The 23,586-nt window shown below is 42.2% G+C and overlaps 1 protein-coding gene across 2 annotated transcripts in view; it reads right to left on the reverse strand.

Moving 5' to 3' along the window:
* The window catches only part of PRKCD (protein kinase C delta), a 57,788-nt gene extending 43,837 nt beyond the window's left edge, over nt 1-13,951 (reverse strand). For both annotated transcript variants that reach the window (XM_030956492.1, XM_030956491.1), the window contains exon 1: nt 13,821-13,951. The gene's annotated coding sequence lies outside the window, so the exon portion shown is untranslated. The remainder of the gene's footprint in view (nt 1-13,820) is intronic.
* Between the last annotated feature and the right edge of the window lie 9,635 nt (nt 13,952-23,586).

Below are 23,586 nucleotides of genomic sequence, written 5' to 3' on the forward strand. Positions count from 1 at the left end.
TTTTTCCAGAATTTTATTTAATAGTATCTTCCTAGATAGATGAGTTTTCTTCTAGGTAACCTACAACTTTTAAGACCCAGGCTGTGGTAAATCTAAGCCACAGTGACCAAGTCCTCCAGGACCAAGTGTTTGCACCTGGCAGGAAATTACAGTTGACCACTAAAACTAAGAATCCACCTAAATGAGTCTTGTAGCCTGAAAACTTCTGCTTTTCCAGATAAACTGGGCAGGGCCACAAGAGAGAAGCTTTCCACATTGTAAATGGAGCAGCAGCCAAATGGAACTGCTTCATCCTTGCTCTCTTGAGCACTAACACTGAATCAAGAACAATTATTTGAAATACTACATGTGGCTCTCTACAAGGAGACAGAGATTCTTGAAACTGCTATAGTTTATCACAACTAAATATCCTGAATTTAGGCAGTAACTCAAATATGAACAACAGAAACCAAGTCAAGGAACAACCAACAAAGGAACCCTTATGCTTCAGATGAAGCATCACCAGGAATCTTTTCCTTCTTCACAAAGAGCCAGCTTGGAAGCAGAAAGTAAAATTATTAAAGCCGTGCCCTCATAGAGAAGAGTTAGGATTTAGCAAAAAACCCACAACTCTGCCAATGAACTAAAGCACGTGAATGCTTCACTAATCTAACAAAGCCCTTTTTCAATATGATTCCATAAAAAGTTATATTAGTCCCTGAAAATAATCAGGACTTTGAATGTTTCCACAGGCACCAGGGGGGAAAAAGCCCAAACCAAACAAAAACACAAACCAGAAACCCAGGATCAAAGCACACAGTAAAGCGTCAGGCATCAAACTCTGGAGCCATAACAAAGGCTTTACAATCTAAAAAAGATTACATGGTTGCCATTTTGGAGTGTTTCTGTGAGTGAGAGATAAATGAGAACATGGTAAAGGTCCAAAATATACCGGCAGAATAAAACCCAATCTGTTACATTTTCCAAGACAACACTCTGCTGCTCCATGAGCTTTACTAGAAGCAGCACAGTGAGTGCAGCCAAATTCTCCCTGAACAGGAAAACCTCAGACCTGCGTATCAATGGCAAGAGGAGCCAAAGAGTGCAACAAAGACCCTTTCAAACATGGCAAAATCTAACTAGGAGGGACAAACAAGCTACTGTAAAAGAACCAAAATTTCTATGCCCTAATATATTGCCAGAGGTGGGGTTTAATAGGAATACATGACTTTATTTGTATAACTTCACACTAATTCATATCAGCTCTTTCAAAGTATTTCACCAAACAAAACAAGCATGAACTTTGAGAATTTCAGAGTACACACTAGCAGAATTGTTTGATCACAGTACAGTTGCTCTGAATTTTACAGTTTCCATCCAAGCCGAGCTGAACACAAACTACACAGGTGCTAATTCTCTACAGCATGGGAATATTGAGAAAAGTTTAATAGAAAATGCTGCAACAGTTGAAGTCATTGCATTGCATGAAGCCCAAGAGGCTCAAAAAACATCTCTCATACTTTGATCTACAACCTGAGACTCCAGCTTGAGGATGCATCAAACACAACAGGGGCTTCCCATAGCTTCTGTCTTCCATTTCACCACACCTAGTCTCCAACAGGAAAAGATTCTGCTCACTGATACTCAGAACACACCCTTCCAGCAATTTATCAGATCAAGCATTCAGAAGATTCAAAATGAGAAATTCTGTACAGTTGAGTGTGAAGATTCTCAAGCCCAGCTAACCACAATCTCAGGTAACTGTGAGGACAGTATGACTCTGCTACCCTGGCTTTGTGCAAGTGCTTCCAGAGAGAAGCAGTCAGTATCAGAGCATGGCTCCAAGTGATACTGAGAGAGTCCAGCTGGAATCTTTGGAAAGATGAAATGGACCAAAAAAGTTTTTCCAGCTTCTTTTCCCAGAGGACAAAACCCTCTCTGTTACTCCACTTATTTTATCCCCATCTTATTAACATGCACGGGCACAAAATATGTGAATTATACACTAAAAACCTAACTTTGAGGAAAAGAAATTTCCCAGAAACTTTATAATCATAAAGCCACAAAAAATGCACACGAAAATTCACAAGTCCCAAGAGTATTTGCTTTTCCCTAGGATGTTGGCAGAACATCTACCTCATCTTTGTTCCAGCTTTGATACAATATTGTGCAGAGTCAGTTAGATGGAAATTTCTCCAGTTTGCAGCAGGGAAGGGCTCGGGCTGTGCAAGGCCAGCAGTGGGTGTTGCTTTGCAGCACACAGAGCTGAGCTCAGCCCTTCACTGCTGGATGGGAGCTGTGGCTGTGTCCCAGCTGGACAGCTCAGTGCTCAGCCTGTCAGGGATGGGGCAGGCAGCAAACCACGGGACACTCACAGGACTTGCTGGGGTGTCCCAACCAGGCACCCACTCTTGGGCTACTGCAATAGGAAAAACAGGCAAAAAAAACCCTGAAAAAAACAACCAAACCACCACAACCAAACATCCAAACCCTCAAAACCAAAACACTGAACAAACACAAGTTTCACTACCCATGATCTGGGCACGCAGCAAGCCAACAATTCCCCAACTACTCTACTTGTCAGGGGCCCAGCAGAAGCAGAACAATTCTGCTGCCCAGTACAACAGCACTGTCACTGTCTTACCTCTCCAGAGCCCCACATCCAGCTGCAAACATTTCCCTCAGCTGCCCCTGCTTCCCTCCACTGCCTCTCACCTGGAGCACAGAGAGCAGATGGAGCCACACTGGGGTATTTATACTCAGGCTTTAACAGGCTTACACAGCAGACACTGATGGACTGCAAAGTGGGTTTTTTTCTTGTAACCTTCCTAACAAATTACTTTGGGAGATTGAATGGCTAAGCAATTAAAAAGTGGTATTTAGTGCACTTTGGCAAATAAGACCCTGATCAGAAGAACATTATGCATGCTGCTCTCCATGTACTGTGACTTCACCCACTAGAACTCCAAATAAGAGCTAAAGGACCACAAGAATAAAACCAAAATCAGAGACACAAACAGCCAAAATTTTAACTTCCCTTTAACTCTTATTAGGCAGCAGGGTGCCCCTACCAACCAAAGCAAAACTAAACACAGCAGAACAGGGATAGGTTCTTCCACCTTGGCCTGCCTGGGACACCTTGCCTACAGCAAATGGTTTCAATTACATGAGTCTGGCATCCTTTTTTGTGCTTTTAAGGGGATAAAACACTAGATATGGCTGTCTTTCCTTTGAAGTATTTGAATGCTCAGTGTCTGAGAAGCATTAAGTGGTCAGCCCAGTTTGGAGAGCTGTTAATTCAAAACAGAGCCGTGTAACCCGCATGGTTTGTTTAAAGCAAACAAAGAAAACATCCCTCTGTTTGAGACTCGCTCAAAACTTTTTTAGTATTAGGAACAGCTTTTTTCACTCACTCAAAACTTTTTTCAGTATTAGGATCAACTGGAAAGTAGAATGAAATAGCAGCAAGAAAACCAGATTTATTCAAAAAAATAAAAAGCAAAGAAAGATAAATACCCAAACCATAATACAAGTAGAGGTTTTTTTGCAATCTAGAGTAGGAATAATGCTAAAACCCTTCCACAGCCCGCCAAACAAGATTTGCCAGTTGGATGACATCTTAAAGAAAGTATAAAACCCTCCAGAATTCAAGCATGCCATCACACATGATTGCGTGTGTCAAAATGTTTTAGAATAATTTAGAGCCTGTTCCTCACCATCTGTAGAAGCACCATTTTCCAGCAAATGATATTCCAGAAATCGACAGATAAAGGAACTGAAGATAAATGTGGGGGGGTTTTTTCCTACTGACTTGCATTAAAGTCATTGCAGATGTTATCATAGAGTCTTGTAACAAAAAAAAACCAAACCAAAACAACAACAAAAAACCAAACAACAAAAAAAAACCCAAAAACAAAAAACAAGTAATGACTTTCAAAGGAGTAATTTTCTGTTTGAGTGGGTCCCTTTGACAAAACTGAGATCATGCTATGTCATGACTTTCAGAGAGTACTTTTTACTTTGAAAAGTTTTCCATTTTAGGCTGTTATAGACATAGAGTACTGCTGCTAGGTAAAATCAATTTTGTTATCAACAAGACAAAGCTCAACTTGTTGCTGCTCTGGTAATTAATTCCTTGTCATTTCACTTGGCCAGAAGGGGAAGAAAGGTTTCTTCCTGGATATTTTTCCATTTAGAGTCCTAAATCAGTTTGCAAGTTTCATCCATCAACCATAGAAGCAGCAGAACTTGTATCCACACAAGTGGCAAATCAGTTTATAAACATTTAGAATTACTGTGTTTGCACAAGCTTTTGTATTTAACTGCATCAATTTAAGAGCAGACTTAAAGTGGGCTGGCACATATGCTTAGACAAGGCTTAGCTATGATAAACTGACTCAGCCATTAAATACCTATATAAGAGCTCATTTTCTTCAGGGAAAAGATGGGGATTAATTGCTAATTTAGCTATAATCACACATTATAGAAGATGAATGGCTAGTTCATCCCTAGGGGGAAAAAAATCACTAAAATAAAAGACTTCCCCTGCTTTTTATGCTATATTAAGCATTTATCCACAAAATAAAGCACTGGGAAATCCTGGAAAATCCTTTCTAATTCAAGTATTTTGGAAAAAAAAGTAAAATTTGTACTTCTTAAAGTATATTAAATTCTGCTCCTTGATCCAACAATAATTACCAGTTTCACATTTGGTTTCAGCACTGATACCGATACTTCTTACAATTTTAGAAGAATAGATTTAACTTCATCTCTACTGTACTTAGAGCTATAGTATTTTATACATTAGAATATACTTATATCCCCATAAACACATACTAATGTTTTACTCAGAACTGTATACTAAATGCACTAATGTGCACTTTAGCTGGCACACTGGAGTCCAAGTACTGCTTATTTTAATAACATATGCTTGAACTCAGCTGTAAGATATGCACTAATTCCATACAAGAAATGTACATGAAAGGAATTTCCAGTTAAAATTTGACCCTGTAAGGACACAGATATTAGAGGTAAAATATAAAATACACATTAGATTTCAAATAGTCAGTATTAAAGACTTTTTGACATGATGAGCTTTTTAACAAGAGAAAGAAATGCTATTACATTTCACATTCAAAATCAAAATGCAGTTCTGGGAAGGTGAATGCTTTGCTGCAAGAAGTCAGCAGCTCCCTGCTTCAAAGTTTTGAAAGGAGGCTTATGCAATGCAGAGCTCTAGAGATGGAAAGATTGGGTTCAAAGTTATTAACTGGTAAGAGAATAAGGAAATGAGTACAGAACAACACACAAAAAGTAGGAGATTGAAATTAAAAGCGGATTTTGCTCACAAGAGGTTTTTGTTCTTTTCCCCAGCTGCAAGACGCAAGACAAAAAGAACAGAATTCAACATAAGGAGAGACAATGAACAACTGGTTTATTTTGGCCTATTCTCCTTAAATCCATATCTATAAAAACTTTCAAGAAAATAAACATTTCTCTTTGCTTCAACTGCCACCCACTGGAAAAGGAAAGCAACATTAATTCCAAATTGCAAGACCCAAAATAGGTCACAAAATCAATCTGCCAGACACTGGTACAGATTACACTAAAACCCTGGGGTTGCCTTGAACACTCTTAGTGACACTGCAAGAAATCAGCAAGCTTGCAAATTAAACTGAAACAAAAACCAGGATACAGCAAAGAACCAGAGCTGCACTTCCTCTCTCCACCGTGGCCCTGGTGAGAGCATTTGGGCTGTATTACAGAAGTTTTGGGGAGGAGTTTCTGAGGATGGAGCAGGAGGAGGGTTGGCAGCACAGGGTGTGACATGGACGAGCAGCATTGCAGAGCCTGGCATCTCTCATCACTCTGGGCTGCCCCTGCCACGCTCCAGGTCCATGTCTACACACTCGCGGTACTTCTCTTTCCCACCTGCTCTTGCCTTACAGCAGAAATCAATCAACTTCCTTGCCCAAATGGCAGTTTCAGCATTCTTGCTTTCCCTTGCCAGCAACCCCCATGTTCCCTTCAATGGACACATGGAGTGTCTGTGGTGCAGATCCAACAACTTCATCTTTTGGGAAATAGAACCACACGGAAAGGCTGAGAAAAAACCCATATAGGCTGCAACAGAGCATTCTCACTTGCTTTGGACAAAACTTGTTCTAATTCTGGATAAAAGGAACCTACACATACGCCTACAGCGTGTCCCTAGGTCAGCCATGTGAGGTGCTGCACACCAAGGCTGCACTGCAGGTGCAGTGACAGCACTTTAACTCATGTGCCACAAACCCCAGCCTTGCCTGGAAGTGACTGCTCTGCAGAGAGGCAGCCTTGGGGAACCTGTGCCCAGGCTGCCATGGCTCAGCCAAGGAAGGCAAAATCACAGCTGAGACTACTGAGGGAATGAGACAGACATGCCCTGACTTCCTGCAGAGAAAAACTAACCTCTGGTGAAAGAAGACTGTAAGAGTCCAGGAAAACAGGAGAAAGAAGTCCTAAGAACCTCATACAAACATGGCAGCGATTAACAGAGAGGCCTATAAATTCTTGGCCCAAATAACATGTTTCTTCAAATTGCCTTTATTTTAAAAAAGGAAAAAAAAAATCCACCAGGAAAAAATATCTGACAATATTCCCTCATGACAATTCTCTTCTGATAATGTAAAGGTGAGGAATCCCCAGTGGAATGACTTCACTGGACTTGCACAACAAGAGATGCTTCTTTCACTGGGCAGAGCTGGGGCCATGGTACCTGCCAAAGTTGTAATACTGCTTCAAGCTGTGCCTCCTGCTCTCCAGTTCCCCAACAAGATTTTTTTCTAGGCAAATGCTGTCTGCTGACCCCTGGCTTAACCTGTCCTTCCCTAACTTGTGCTAGGCTGGAAGGAATGAGGTAGCTGGGGATGATGGCATCTCCTTTTCAGCCGAGAGAACAGGAGAAGACATGTTCCAGTACCAATGGCTCACTGCATTCAGACCATAGAAAACTGGTTGAATTTTAGCTCTTAAGTTATCTGGAAAAGTGGAGGTCCACAGCAAGAAGCTCTTGCCCCTGGGCTGCTGTTTCTTAGGTAAACTCTTCAAACAGAAATCGCAACTGTGGGCTCCTGTCAGCTACTGAGGAATGTAAGCAAATGTAACCTGAGAGGGCTCACAATTCCCTGACACACTAATCTGCTCTGGATATTTGGCAATCAGCACCCCCAAGTCATTAGTGAGACTATCGGAGTTCAGCAAAGGCCACAGTCATCAGACACTTAAGGAAACAGCTGAACCCTTGTTGAGCAATTCACAGCTCAGCATGAGCACAGCATTACAGACCAGCACGCTGCATGGGAAGAAATGTCATCATCAGTGATCAGCAAGTGCAGGAACCAGACTACTAAAAAAATTATTTTAAAAACCCCAAATCCATCGACACTGAAAGCATCTATAGTCAAATCTACTCCTACTTGCAGAGATACTTGTTTGACTAAGGGTTTCAGATCTAGTTAGAGCTCCTTATCAAAATTATAGAATCTGTCTGCACCTGCTTGATGTGAGGCAGCCATCTGTGCTCATTCTTACAGGAACATACATTAAATACATTTTTTTCTTCAAATAGGCAAGAGTTTTTCAGTAAAATATTCAGACACACAACTGTGTTCTTTAGCAGTTTCTCAGCAGGCCCTAATGAAATCAGTGAGGTACAATTACCCATTTTGGTTACAAAGTCACCCCAGCAAAATGCAGTTACCAAGAGGCATTCCAAAACATATCATAAACATCTTGAGATAAAACGTACAGGCCAGTCAGTGTCATATTTCAAACATGACAGTCTCTCAGTGTTATTGCACTATGTCTATTTATCTTACTTTTCCATGAGAATACAAGTTGAAAGCATATGATGAACACTGCTTGTTACTGGCTGGACCATATCTTCCTACCAAACTTCTGCACACAGGACTTTTTGAAAACGAGGGACTGTTTCTTTTAAGAAAGAAATACAAGATCCCTCCTTTGTTCATGCAAGAATCAAATACAGCCTCCTAAAAAAGCATAGTTCACCATGAAACAATGTGTTAGCAATTGCTTAGCTACCTTTGTACTCAGCATTTCCCACACAAAGGCAGACTTGGAAGCCAAGCTTAAGTTTGGCTTTTAAGACAGTTTTGATCATCTTTTCAAATATCTATCTAACATGTTCAAGCATCTAAATCTTGAAAAAAAAAAGTTTTACTAGAAGAAAAATCTGTTATCACAACCAAAAATCCTTTTTCCTTAAACTGTTCCTCATAGTCAATATTGATACACTCAATGCACTGAAATAAATTAAATATCCTTGAAACTATGAGAAACAAATTGATCCTGACAAACACACAGATTTCAAAAGTTTCTTTGGCAGAAAAGCCATGGCAAAGCTTAGACTGCATTTCCTCAAGAAACCAGAGAACACAATAGAGTCAAGTATACAATCCAGGATTTCATTAGATCTCTATTAAATAGGTGTTGATGGGGATAGGAACAGATAAAATCAAACACTCAGAGTAGCTCAATGAGTGCTAAACAGCCGTGTAGTTTTCTCTTTGTCATCTCATCAGTAGAAATTTATCACAAAATAAACAACAAAGCTAAGCCAACACAGGTTCGGGCTTCCAGCTCCAGATCAGTAGTGTGAATTACATCATAGCTCAGGGGTGTGGGAAAATGAGCTGAAGTTTAGATTTAATGCATATGTTTCAAGATGTTCTGCGTCGATAGCAGGCAGCCAGGATTAAACTAAGTCCATAAATACCTAAATCATTTATGAGACTGCAAAGGACTAAACAAAACACAAATCAAAGCCACTCAAGTGCAAATGTACACCTCATTTTAGACATTTTCAGCCGTCCACGAGATGAGAAACAAGATACTAATTGAGATAACTCCTCTGAGCCCTGTGGGGTGGAAAGGATGCCAGCCCACATGCACCTCTTCAGAAAAGAGGGGCACCCTCACTGAGGGGTCTGGGAAGAGCCTGTTTCAGGAGGGTCTCTGCCACTGACACACAGCAGTGACACCCTGCCCTATTATCCACTCTCCAAGGAGCTCTCCTGACTCCACTCCCGATGGGTAAAGTGGAACATCTTGGTTACATCTCAACCAAGACAGACCACAGCCTGCTCACAGCTCTAACAAAGACAGGAAATAGCAGGATATGTATATACATTACACATCTGCTTTGTTCTCAAAAGCAGGTTGGAATTCAGAATAACCTTGTTCTGAGGCACAGAGAGGTACTGCTGCTTACTTTAAGTTTAATAGTTGGCCGATTAAATGGGAGGAGATAGCAAGCACACACTCTCCTCCCTTAGCAGTCAGGCAAGCATCATCCAAGGCTAAAAGCTTAACATGGATCAGTTCCATTAAGTTATCTGTGATAGTCATTCCCAGACTTTATGGATGGTGATTATTATCATATGAATACCAACTATGCTTAAGTATCCTTAAATAAACTTTTCCAGATAGAGCATTGCACTCAACGGCAAAGCAATTACCAGAAAACACATTAATTTCAGTAAGAGGATACCATAAAAAGTATTTTGTGGTTTTATGCACTTTCTTGGCTTGAGCAGTATTTGCAAAGAATTTATTTTATGGTCTGCCTCTTGGATTTGCGGCTATTGATATAAATCTATGCCGCATCACTTCCATCTTTCAGTCAGAAACAGTCAGCTCTATTGTCAATGAGAAAAAAACAAGAGGTTCAAAACATAACTTCATGGATGTCAGGGCATCTTGCTGTCATTAAAAAGCAGACAACATATTCCACTTGCATAAATTTTAATCAGAAGAAAAAAAAAGCCAACAGAAAATTATTTGAAGCACACAGATATACATGTCAGATTTCTATCCTCTGTAACAATGTTATGTGCAATAACGGAGTCTAGTCTAGAGCAGACCAGAAATAAATCCTGCATGACTCTTGCCAAGGTCAGATTTGTGCAGTTCCCAGCACTCCTGTGCGCTAGATCCCTCATTTCTCTACCTTTCCTGGTGTCTCTGGACACTGGTGCAGCTCCCAGGCATAAAGGCAGTATGGTTAACCCAGGAGGTCCTGCAGAGCTGGAGTAAATCCAACGCTTCCTACGGAGCAGGTTTCTGCTAAAGTACACAAATACTGTAAAAACCTGCCGGGCAGCTCTGGCTTGAAGAGACAGTGCCTCTTTAAGAAAGTGTAAAAACTCTTTCGGGTAGAAATAACTGCATTTAAAATGAGAACACAACACAGGGCACTTTAGCATTATTTTACCAAGGCTGTAAAGAGCTCTCCCAGGCTCATTTCTGTTAATTGCATCTTTGCAAAGCGCAGCCAAGCGGATGCAGAATGATGACTTTTAATGTAGCTACCCAAATGGCTCTGAATGGGTGCAGCTTTCCCCCTTTCCTTATTCCTGCTCCTTGTCTGGACCTCTACAGAAACAAATTCTGCACTTGGATTATGCACATAAAGGAAGACTCAGAGAAAGATGACAAGCTCTGTCACAGAGCAGTAGTTAAAAAACTATTGGAACACAAACTGTTTTGGTGCTTGTCAGGCAGCTTTTGGACAGAACCTGATAAGAAGAATGGAGAAGCTGCATTCAAATGAAAGGATAATCCCAGAGGAAAAAGTCACAATCTTTCTCATCAGTGGATGATTAACAGAGGAATTTGGCTCCTAATGGAGTCAGCCAGCCCCCAGACTCCACTGGTAAATCCCTTCTTGTCATCTTTCACATTCAGCTCTGACTCATCTGCAACAAACAGTCCAATCCCCAGCCTATTCCTTTTTTCCCTCCATTCTTTCTGCAGTAGTTGAAGCACACACTTTGCAAAAGCACTGAAGGGGATGGTGGACTACAGGCACACCATGCACTGGGACTGCAGCAGGAAGAGACACACCTGAGTTAGCTCTGGGGAGCTGAAATACCTGTGTCAGTGAACACATCCAGGCACACACCTCAGTGGCTCTGTAACACATTTACACTGCACAGGCCCCGCTGGGCCACTGCAGCTGCCCTGGGTGAATTTGGCACAGCCACACTGCCACAGTCCCACCTCCAGGCACAGCTGGGGACGGCAGGGGAGGAAGGGGCTCCTCTCTGTGGGAGCAGCAGCCAGAGCTGAGCTCCAGCTGTGGATGGGCAGAGGGCAGATTTGTGCCTCTGCACAGAGGCAGGCGACAGTGCAGCCTTCAAATGGGAACAAGGATGGATGGTTAATTTAAACTGTTAGGCCTTGAAGTACTCACCAGAGTAACAGGTTTAAGTTTGGTAGGGAACTTAAGGACCATCCAGTCCCACCCCCCTGGCACGGGCAGGGACACCCACTAGAGCAGCTTGCTCAAAGTCCTGCTCAGCCTGGCCTTGAACACTTCCAGGATGGGACTTAATCTGAATGGACTTTAATTGCAATGACTGTGGCTTTTAGACATCAAAATAAACTCAGAGGCCTGAAAGCTCCTATGCTTTTCCCAGGAAATCAGTTACTTTAATAATAGATGGCAGCTTTCCAAGATTTATTGTTATTTCCTAGATCTATATAGCATCAATTAGCCAGTTGTCTTTGAGAGATTCTTCTAAAGATTTCTTTTTAAGAAACGTACCTAGAAAATTTAAGTTTTTTAGTTTAGAAATAGTTTCTAAATAATTCCTTCTGTACAGAGTATCTTTTCATCTATGGTGTGTGATCAAAAAGTAAAAATTATTATGCTATTTCAGTGTTCTAATAAAAATATAAGACCCTACTGTATGATGATGTCTAATGAAAAGGTGGGTTATAATTCATGAAGCACAAAATGTCAAAAAATTAACAATGAGCTCTTTTCTGGTGATAACAATATGAGCATCTTTCAGATTAATTATGTCACACAGTTTGCCTGAGCAGAATCACCTTATAACTCTCCCATTTACCTACACAGACATCACATCTGTGTAACTGAATATATTTTTCTGTATGTTTGTATCAGCCACTGAGTGGCAGCAATTCCTTCATACCTCAAGCTGAATTATGAGATGTAGGATGAAAATCTCAAAGGATTCCCAAATCTTAATTCTTCTGTGCTGTCCTTAAGTTCTTTTGCGTTTAGCAGTACAGGCAAATAATAACAACTAGTGCAATATCTTATTGCACCTTTCAGTTTTTTAGCTGTTGAAGTTCCAAAAGTACTGCACTTCATTCTGAAAATCATAGGTCCTTAGAACTTGGATGCATTCAATTTTACGAAACATAGTAAAACTATGTGGGTCAAAGAAACTGAAGTGCCAGTATTTAATAATTTCTTAAATTAAAGCACACACCTGTATTTTATTATGAAAATATTTTGATTATTATGAAATATTTTATTTCATTATTATGAAATATTTTATTATGAAATTAAGGTGAGGATGAGAAACATTTAAAAAAAGAAACCTAAACCCATGTTTTGCAGACTTATGTTTGCTTTTCCCCTCAGTATTTGCAGGTTTCCACAGCAGTGACTTAGGGTGACTGAAATCTACCAGTCCAAATACAAACGGCTCATTTTTAACACAGCCATTTTCAGGAACTAAAATAAACAGGAAATCCTGCATATACACTTAAAAATGCTTAAGAATTATTGCTTAACCACTTAAGAAACACTTCTTCATAGAGATCCTGCTCTGAAATCTATGCTGGTTATAGCTTCCTAATTGATTGGCACAGTGCTGCAAGGCATTATTTGACAGATGGAAAACTGAAGAGTTAATTTGCTATTACACTGTTAAAAGACTATTGACTGTACAAGTCCGGAGCAAAAATGATTTAAAAGGAACTAAACACACTGTAAGGGTATCAAGGATTTTGATACTGATTATTTGCGGAGATACTAAACATTGTAGTTCAGGCTTTAAATGAGTCTTTAAAGATCTAGTACTAGAACTGATTCTCCCACAACCATCTGCCCTCTCAGATCTCTCCTCGGACATATCAAGGGATGGGATACAGGGCAATGTCATCCTTGCACATAAACCTCCTAGGTCCAGATCTACACTCTACTCTGTACTACTTGGACAACCTAGAAGTGAAGTGGGGCAACAGTCAGGGCCCGCAAGTAAACTGATGTCAGATGTAACCACAGAACGCTGTAATCCAATTATTTTAATATTTCATGCCCTAATGCAAACGGGGAATTCTCTAGCGACAAACTGAAAACTGTTTTTTAATAGATGCACACCCGGCATGTACGTACACAAAAGCACCAGGCATTCCTGCTCCTTCATTTCTTACTGTCTGTCACCATTCAGCTGGAAACCTGACCATTCAAAAGACTGTGCGTTTCATCTGCCCAAACTCACCGCGGCTCGGAGACTGAAACTCGGGGCGGTTGGGTGGGAAAAAAAGTTGGTGGCATCGAAGTCGGCACTTCTGCCGGGAGGGAACTCGGCGTTCCCGTCAGGGACCGAGCCCGGGGCTGACCCCGCCGCCTCCCCGCTCGGGGCACGGCGCTCTCCCCGCTGCAGCCCCGGCCAGCCCCGCTCCGTTCGCGGCACCGCGGGGCGCTGGGCCGGGCCAGGCCCGCAGCCCCCTGCCCGCAGCCCAACATGGAGGCTCCGGAGGAGGCAGCCCCGGGCCGGGGCACAGCCCCGCCGCCCCCCGCCCCACCCCGGCGCCGAGGCGCTGCCCGGGCCACACGGGGGACGGCGGCGGAGCTCCGGGACCCTCGATCTCCCTCCCTCTGGCTCTGCCCGCCGGGCACCCCACGGAAGGCGGGCGGGCCGGAGGGAGCCGAGCCCGTCTCGCTTCCTCCTTCACCCCAGGCGGGGCAGGAACTGCCGGGCGGCGGCAGCGCCGCGCCGGGGGCAGGTACGGGCACTCACCGCGTCCGGGGAGCCGTCGGGAGCCGCGGCCGCCGCCGAGTTTCGGGCGCTGTCCCGGGAAACAGAGAGCGAGAGCGAAGGAGCGCGGGCGGAGCGGCGGGCGGGAGGGAGCGGAGTGTGCCCGGCACGGCCCGGCGCTCCCCGCCCCGCGCTCCGCTCCGCCCCCGGCGCGGCCGCGGCCACGCTCACCTGCTCCTGCCGCCACCGCTCCTCCTGCCGCTGCTGCTCCTCCCGCGCTGCCCCGCCCCGGAGCTGCCGTGGCAGGCGCTGGCTGTCCCTGCCCGGGCTCCCCGCCGCTCCGTCCCCTCCACTGTCCCGTGGCGGTGGCCGCGTGTGGGAACGCCCGAGCCCTCAGCGGGAGCCCCGCGCTGGGCCCCGCCCGAGGCTCCGCTCCGCACCTGGGCTCGGTGCCGTGCTGAGGGCAGGGCTACGGCTGCGGCACCGCTCTGCTGGCGTTCGGGGTTCGGGAGGTGTTGGTCCGCGGGTCACCCGCACCCGGGGCAGCACCGGGGTTTGAGGTGCCGGAGCTCGGAGCGAGCCCCTGCGCGGCGGGGAGCTGCGCTCAGGTGTCCTCAGCCTTTACTGCGCTTTTGGTTAAAGCATTCTTTAGTGGCTTAGAAGCCACGGCTGTTGTTTTTTTTTATGGGGCCGAACGCCGTAGCTCTGTGGTCACTGCCGCCGCCTCAGCGAGCTCACCTCAGAGACCTCAGCCCTTCCCCGGGTCATTTTGGGTCCCTGCCCGGGCTCCCCCAGTCCGTGCTCTGCTCTGAGTGATGGGGCTCGGTCTTTCTTCAAGTGTTGTAAGTGTTCGTGTTAAAATGAGATATTTTAGGGATGGGCTGCAGCACAGGAATGTGTGAAGCATAGAACCCAGAGAAAACACCTCTATACTTCAAGGCAGACCTTTGTCATCACTTCTTAACTCGCACAGGTCACATATAATTGCTCTCATGTTTTCATCTTAAATGACCTCATTCAGCTCTAGCGAAAAACGGTGATGAAATTCCCAGTGTTTTTGTGGTGCTGTGGTAACAGGGTGTTTCTCCAGCAGGTGCCAGCCCCTGGTGTGCAGTGGGGTGTCACCATTGCAGGGGCTGTGACCCAGCTGTTATACTGCTGCAGAGTCCATCCTGAAATGCCAAATTCCGCCCATTTGATGTCCAGCTTCTTTCCAGAACATTTCACTTGATAGTTATAAGGTAATGTTAAAGTTCCTTGCTTGTTCTGTCTGACATCATCTTGGAAAGGCTATAGTATGTATATAAATCAGACAGTTTATACTTGGAGAGTCTAATTTGAAGAAACATATTTCAAAATTGAGAGCTCTCGTAGATATATCACAGTTTGGGTGAAAGCAAAGGAACAGAGTCATCTGAGGTAATTTCCTTTTTACTTCTGCTGCAAATTAAACGATGTAGTATTTTGTACAGACACATGTTCTTATGCATGATTAAGTGTGGGGCGTTTTTTTTTGGTTGGAACATCTAAATAATGCTTTCCTGGTTTGGGAGAGAATGTCATCTGGTTAGCTATGATGCTGTAATAAATTGTATGAGGACTTTCATTTAAAATTGTGTAGATTGCTGTTATGCTGAAGTCTGGAGAAGCTTTATATGCATGAGCAGTTCATGAATATCATGGTATAAAAGCAAAACTAAAACTAGTTTGAATGAGAGGAGAAAAAGCAGAAGCTAATTGTGGCAAGGAGTTTTCCTTATTTCATTACTTCCAGAGAAATTTGGAAATAGTGCTCTAAAATATATTTTGTTTCATTTCATGCTCTTTGGATATTTAATGGCATATAAGTGGTCAGAGAGGGTCCATTTTCCTTCGTGACCTGACCATATAATGTTGCAGCAAACCATTAGTTAACTACAGCTGTATTTCAATTATTTAGAGCATCACTTTTGTCCAAGTCTTTCTGAAACAGAGAGTCATTTTTCATTTGGACTGTGGAAAATTTTGCAAGACCTAAAGAGCTTTGCTCAGACAATGGGTTCAAGTTGGATTAGGGCTGAGTAAAGATGTAAAAATTTGATCCACAGGAAATGAAATGCGTGAGTCTTCTCAACTATTAATGTGACTTTAGAAATTTGAGGTGTTTCCTGGTACTGAGACTTTCTTGCTGCCTATTTTCTGTAATTCTTCCTATACAACTCAGCCATGCTAAATGCATGGAAATGCTCCTACAGCTGGAGAGAGTATTTCCTCAGAATAGATTCTAATGCAGCTCAGAAGGCTTTATTAAGCCATTTTGTGTGCAGTGGATTTGAGAGGGGGGTGAAAATCAGTTCTAAGTGAACATCCTTTAGCAGTACTCTCTGTCAGCTTCTAAGTAAATAGTAAGAAATCCTGGGTTTCATAGTGATTACAGGGTAACTTTTGGAAAGGAAAAGGGCATTACTGTCTCTAATCTGTTTTTCTGAAATGTGCCTTTGGATATTTCCTAAAAAGAAAACAGTCTCAAGCTGAGTTAAAACATTTCATCTCTCTGATAGCTGGATAGACATCCCAATAATTTCCAATCCCATGGTAAATCACTGCTTTGTTCTGGGAGATCTCTGGGGAGAAGATGAACCACCAGGGCCTCCCACAGCTGGATTTTCTCTTGTATTTTCACACAGAGAAAACCTACTTTACCTGGGGTCGCTTAATTTTTGCCCTATGACAGGATGACAGTAAGGGGTGATGTGGCTTTGAACATGCACATTAGAAACAAAAGTTAGAGATAAAGCTTTCTGCAGCAAATATAAGCAAAAATTATCTAGTAGAAGTTAAGAACCAGTTCTCTGAAGATTTCTGAGGCAGACTGGTGCAAAAATCACTTTCCACAAGTGTGTAATAACTTATTGTGAGCTGAAGGGCTATATCTGCAGTATCTGTTACCTCCAGCGAACAAACCTGATTTTAATCCTCATGGCAGATACTTCATTTATGCAAAGATGGTGACTTTTGCAAAAGTGTAATTTCAGAACAGAAAACAGTCATGGCTGTGGCTGCCATTTTTCACAGCCCCACTCTGTAGCAGGACTTCATTGGTCTCTCAGTCCCAAGCCTAACCACCGAATGCCTGCTCTCATTTCCTCTTTTCTGACAGTGGTGGGAGGTGTGAAGAGTCTGGTGGTGGTGGGAGTTTCCACCCATTACCTTCTACACAGGTCTGTGGTCTACTGTGTACATTCATTTTCTGAAGTGTTCTGAGCATTGTTGTCTTCAGCTTTGCCTTAAGGTTGTGGTGAGAGGCTTGTGTTCTCTGTCAGGCTTTTCCTCCAGGTTTTCAGGCTGTTCTCTGTTAAGGACATGAACTCTTTATGGATTAGCAAGGACACAAATACTGAATTTGGTCGTGTGAAGGTCTGGCTGCCATAGACATTTGGACTGATGTCTAAGTGAAGCAGGAATTCGGTTGCCTTTCCTGAAGTCTTGTAACTTTAGAGATTCTTTTGATAACAACATACATTAATTTCTACTGCTTATTTTTGCAGTTTTTATGCCTATCAAGGAAGGGTTTTTTCTTTGTGTTGGTTTGCCTGCTATTTTTTTCCAATTTGGAGCTGAGTTGTGTTTTCCCTACTTCAGGGTTTGCTTCTGTGGATGTTGCATGTGCCTGTGCAGAGCTGTAGTCGAGTCAGGAGCACTCTGCAGGGGAGAGGCTGTGGGTAGGCACTACACCTAGGAGAAATTATCATCTCTGTGCTTCATTTACTGTGCTTTAGAACTTGAAGATGAGTAATGTTCCATGCCTAGCAGACTTTAAGTGGAATGATGGGTTTATTTTCTTTTTCCTGGAGCATGAGATGTAGAAGTTAGGCTGTGCTGGGGAAGATCCTGGTGTCAGATGCAATCATGTGAATTTCGACATGTTTGTGTAACTAAGTTACTGCAGAGGCTTTTTTGTTATCAGAATGGAGTCTTAAGAATTTGAGATTAAAATGAGATATGCTTATATCCCAACCACCCCAAAGTTCTGATCATTTGAAGGAACTTATATATGATTCATTTATATACCAGACAAGTGAATAGCTTCCTGACAGTTTTGCTGAGATGCTTGTTTAGAGCATTTCCAATTCTTGTGAAGTTTGGTGCTTTTAAAGCCTTACTTCCTTGAGGAAGTAATCACATTGAAATCTTTGGCTTTTGTCTTTCTTAAATAAAACCTATTTTTCATGTTTGTCCAGAAGGTACATGCACATGTCATCTTGGAGTTCCTAAAGGATTGAAAATCTGGGCTACATGTAAGAGGAACCCAAAATCTCTTGAAATTTTACAAATACCCCCATGCTGCCTTCTGTTGTTAAGGGTACGAGACTGATCCCTGCATTTTGAACATTTGAGACTGTAGTTAGTTTGTAAGAAGAATTAAAATTAAAAAAAGGTTTTTATGGTGTTTACTGCCTACACCCCCCTACATTTGGTTTCAACATGCCAGCTACCAGTGTTGATTCTGAGCAATGTAAGTGTTCTACTTCCCCTTAGGACAGCTTTTCTTTGCAGTTAATATAGATGGGAGAATAAGGAAGTGTATGTATTGATGCAATTTTCTTGCTCACCACAGTCCTGTTCACAGTTGGTTTTATATTCCTCTGAGTACTGGAGAAAACTGTGCTGTGAAAGAACACAAGCAATGTTTTCTGATTTCTTGGTTGGTTTTTCAGCTCTTTTGAAAAAAAATTGATTTTTGGTGTTAATTTAAGGTTTAGGAGATTAAGATTCTGTTTGTGCAAAGAACAGAGGCAGCATAGAGGGGCACAATTCACACTGTGGTGTTCTCAGTCAGGCAGGAGGGATTTTAGGTTTTTCCAAATTCCTTTTGATTTGCAGCTGAAAATTGTCTCATCAATCAACAAGAACAAGCTGGAGATCATGAAGTCAATCAATTTAGACCATCACATGACAGCAGCTTGTAGTACCTTCTGCTTTTGCTGCTCACCTGGGAGGAATGAAGAACCTCCTCAGCTTCCGTGGGATCACCTGAGGCAACACAGGTGCCTCCTGCTTTAAGAGTGATGTCTCAAAGGTGTCAGGTATCAAAAGCTCCAACACTGAGGAAGTTCTGTCAGATTCTGTTGTCTGATGAGATGGTAAGATGTTAAGATAATGCACACAGGCTTTGTTTTGGTTTTAACCCTATCTCTTTTGTGGATATTTTCAGGGACTACAGTTGCTGTGCTCCTTTAAAGGAATGAAAGGAGGTGGTTAAGGTCTGCTGGTCAGGCTGCTGCTCTGTCACTCCCCTGGCTCCAGGTGTGGCTGTGGGGGGAGAGCAGGTGAGTGTGGCTGTTCTCCACTGTGTGCCCCTGCTGTGATTTGTCCCCATCTCAGCAGGGAGAGGCAGCTCTGTCCTGCTGTCCCCCAGCGAAGGAGCAGGACATGCCAGGCCCAGCAACAGGAGCTGTGGAACATGCACCACCCACCCCATCCCTGGGACGAGGGACCAGTGTTATTTTTACAGATTATTGTCAGATGATCAGAGGGTATTAGCTAAAGGTTTTCCTTTTATTAGTGTAAATGGTTATCCAAAAATGCAAACTGCAATGGCATTGGTACATGGGGTTGGGTTTTTTTGTCTTAAAATGCTTCAGCTATACTGTCAAACAATAACACGGGTCAGTCCCACACTGTGACTGGAACAAGGCTTTCTTTGCAGAAAGAAAAATATCTCCTATTGTGACCTGGTGTGAGGATAGAGTACTTGAATCCTAATTTCATTTGTCAGTTGTATCATTTTAAAGCACAGTTTGGCTGCTGCAAATGAGCAACTTTTGGCAGCTAGTACCACTAACATTTAATTTTCAAGTATTCTTTTCTGCTTGGGCTGTGGGCTTGGGAATTTTCCCTTGTTCAAGTAATGATTAATAATCCTGTTTTCATGTCTTTCAAGCTGTCTTAGTCAATTTTCTTGCCTATACTGGGGCACATATTATTTAGACCATTACTATGATAGTCATTTAGTAGGATTTGTTTTTATTGCTACAGCCATTGCTGCTATCAAAAGCCAAACACAGTATCAGTGAAACACGATAGTGTGCAAAATCAATCCTAGTAAACATTTAAAATAAAGGCAAACATCAATAATGAAACTGCAGACTGTGTGTGTTTGCTCAGGAGCAGGGTGGAGGGCTGAGGTCACCCGCCCCAGGCACGTCGCAGTTTTGGTGAACCACGAGGGGAGAGTTTGGTGAAGTTGATGTTTGGAGTCATGGCACAGATGTTGAGTCAGGAGACTTCAGAGGGAGATGTCAACACAGCTCTCCTGCCCACACTGCATGTGTGTGAGAGATAGTGTTTGGGGGAAAGAGCTCTGCCTTGGGCTTGCCTAATAATGGGGGGGCCAAACTCCCATTTCTTGTGCATGTTTGCTGCTATTGGTGGCAGGGTGAAGGAAGGATTTGATGTTGCTGTTGAAATATGGTAAAATAATAAAGACACTGAGAATATTTACTCTACTTTTTAGTAATAGGCTAAAAATTGATTACTTCCCTGAGGACTTAGCTGTATAAGCATAAATTGAAGCTGCTGTCAACAGTGTTGGAAAGTCTGTGTGCAGCAGAACTACATTGCAAATGTGTTTGAAGACAGGTTATGTTGTTGAAGGCTCTGTACTAGAGCCAGACATATTTCTTGAGTAAATTCAGCTATTTTTGCATCTTTGCAACTGGGACATTAATTTTACTCAGCAATCTGTTCTGTTTCTTGTCAAAAAGTTAATTTTAAGGGTGTTAAAATTCTATTCAAAAGAGGCTGTAGAGCTGCTGGGTCTTGATGCCAGTATGGTGTGTTGTGTCTGCTGAATTCTGGTGCATGGCCTTGCTCTGCCACACTTGGAAACTGTTTATGGGCTCAAAACCAGATTTCTGGTTAGTGTTGATCTGACCCTATATGTCTTTGAACCACTTTTAAATGCATGCAGTGTAAGTCAGTTGGTCTGTGATCCCTTTTATTTTTGTAAGCTAATTACTTTATGTATAATTAAATCTTATGAAATTTACATATCATTATATATAATTGAATAGTTAATGATTTACATATTTTGCATTCTACAGCATACCTAAATATATATGATCATTCAAGCCTGGATTATCTACAACACACATGAATGTATAGGAAGTTTTAGTAGGCTTAGTGTCCTAGATCACCACAGAATTTTTCTTCTAGTCAGGCTGATATTAAATATGATTCACTGCACGTCATTCTTGTGATGAAAAAGGTGCCTGGTTTTTTTTGTGACAAAAAGATAAATGGAAGAACAATTCAGATGTTCAAATATTAACTATCTGCTTTTTCATGCGGTTAATACAGTAAATTCTATTGCTAAGGACAAATAGGTGCTGTTTTTCTTTATTGGTCACATTCTTTCAATGGTTTTGACTTGCTTGAAGATTAGAACAAAACTTTTAGAAGGACAGGTTTGCCATGTTTCCAACTACTTTCACTCAGCAAAATTTTTAAGACTGTGTTTGGAGGCAATTTCTTCTAACATTTCTTCACTTTTGTCTATAGGAAAGTGTGTTATACATGCAGATTTAGAATTGTGAGGAAGCTTTTATGAGCTGGTTATGCAGAGGATGGCAGTGATATAAATCATTTAGGGGAGGAAGTGGTGAGATGACAGGTAATAGTTCCCTTATGGTTATCCAAACTTTGTTTCCAGGTAGGCCCAGAGCAGATGGGAAATCATTCCTGGTCTTGTTAAAAAAGTTTTTTACCTGCTCAAGCTTTTAGGAAAAAGTATAGGTTCTGAAAAAACTTCAGAGCAATTTAGGACTTCAGAACAATTATTTATTCCCTGTTAATGATTTTATATCCTTCTCCTCCTCCTCAGAACATACCTGTTGTGCAGGTCCTTTATAGCAGTAGAGCAAGCTCAGGTTGAGTGAAGGCTTCATGCACTTTGTTTAAATGTAGATGAATGCACTCTATAGAAGGAATAGTAAGTGTCAATAGTGCTGAAAAAGAAAAAATTAAATGAGGGATGTATCTGTGTCAAATCCATGTATTTACAACTGTCCTTTAGGGATCAAAGTCTTGATGTACTGTTTTAGTTTTTGTATATCTGGGGTAAAAACTGAATCACAAAGACCTAATGTAATTTTGCAATTTCCTTTTCAGAATTTGTGGGGACACACCTCCTAAACATATAGGTATTTTAAATGGTTCTTTCCTAGGCTTCTTCAGAAAGCAAGGTTCTTCTACCAGCAATTCAGAGCACCTGATCCAGATTCCTGTTCTGAGGTGCCCTATGGAAGATGGTTTTGTTTTGCATTAACTACAGGAAAAGTTTGTTGCTTAAAGCAAATGCTTCGAATGTTTCCTTAAGTCTCATGTGGAAAAAATCCCCTCTATTTCATTCCTCTAACTACAACATCGACTTGAATAGTTTGATAACAAATATGTACAATACCAGTTCCATTCAAGTTATTTGAGACCAGACAGAAAATCTGAGCAGAGCTTTTTCTGTGTGCACATCTCCTGCATGGCACAACTTGAAAGTGAAGGGGAGGTGATCCTTACCTTGTGTAGTTGCTGTTTTCTGTTGGGGGTACTTTACCATCTTAAGTCTGACTTAATAACTTGGCTGCAAAGCAAAAGGAAAAACTGCTAAATATCTGCCCACTGTCTGCATGGCTCTTAGCACAGGGGGGACAGACTTAGCAGCTCACAGCTGCTGAAACAGGGAGTCACATCACCCCCATCTCTGCTCCTGTCTTCCTGCCTACGTGTTCTCACTTGTGCCAGCTTTGATGCCTGCTGGAATGCTTCAGGCTTTGATTTAACTCTTGAAATATCTGCAAGGTATTCTAGGGGAAAAAAATCAAACCAACACATCCTAACCCCAAACAACCATGGTCCATCTTCTGCCTTTTTATTGAACAACATTGACTTAATAATGGGTTTCTGTGCTTGAGAGACATGGGATCAATGGACAACACAAAAGGAGGGCAGCAAAAGTTGTTCTTTTTGGCAGCTGGAGCTGTTAGGATGGTTCTGACATGTAGGAAAGAGCCTAACCTATGATGATTTTATCAAACTGGGTTTCAGTCACACGTGCAGCTCAAAGGGTTAAATTGCATTTGGCCCATTACTTTCTGAACACCTGCAAATACGCGTGAGTTTTATGTCTGATGTTTGTGAGTGCTAAAATAGAGCCATGCATGTACTCACATACCCTGCAATGTTTCTTTGAAGTTAAGTGCACCGTGTGTGGGTCTCTGAGCTGCTCAAAGGGCTGACTGCTGCATTTCATTCATCCACCTGTAAACACTAAACCTGTCTTAGATAGTGAATGTTGTGCTTGTTCCTTGAATCCTAATTCTTGTATTGGGTGTAACAAGAATTCCCCTTTATAAGAAGAGAACTTCTTTGATGGGCTTGTGATATCGCAGTGAATTATGGAATTATAGTAACACAGCAATAAGCTTCAATGTCTTTCTAATCTGAACTGAAACCTATTTCGTTTCCAGGAAAAAATAAACAAATGGAGACTCAAGCCCTGGGGTCTGCTCCCAGGCAGGGTCATGTGCTTTCAACTGGCTGTGTTTGCACATGGGTCCAAATGTTCCAGCTTGGATTCATCTCTTTACTTCCTCATTTTCTCCTCTGAGACTTCTCCTGCTGGTTTTGTCTTCTTGGGAATATCTTTCTGTTGGACATTCCTTCTGCTGTTATTGTTTGGGTGCTTCTGTGTTCCTCTTCCCTTTTTTCCTTGTCTTTTCCTTTGAGAGGCTCTTCTTTTTTCCTCCTTTTACAGGTATTTCTTGATATACAA

Source organism: Camarhynchus parvulus, chromosome 12, assembly GCF_901933205.1.
Source record: "Camarhynchus parvulus chromosome 12, STF_HiC, whole genome shotgun sequence".
In the NCBI taxonomy this organism is placed as follows: Eukaryota; Metazoa; Chordata; class Aves; order Passeriformes; family Thraupidae; genus Camarhynchus; species Camarhynchus parvulus.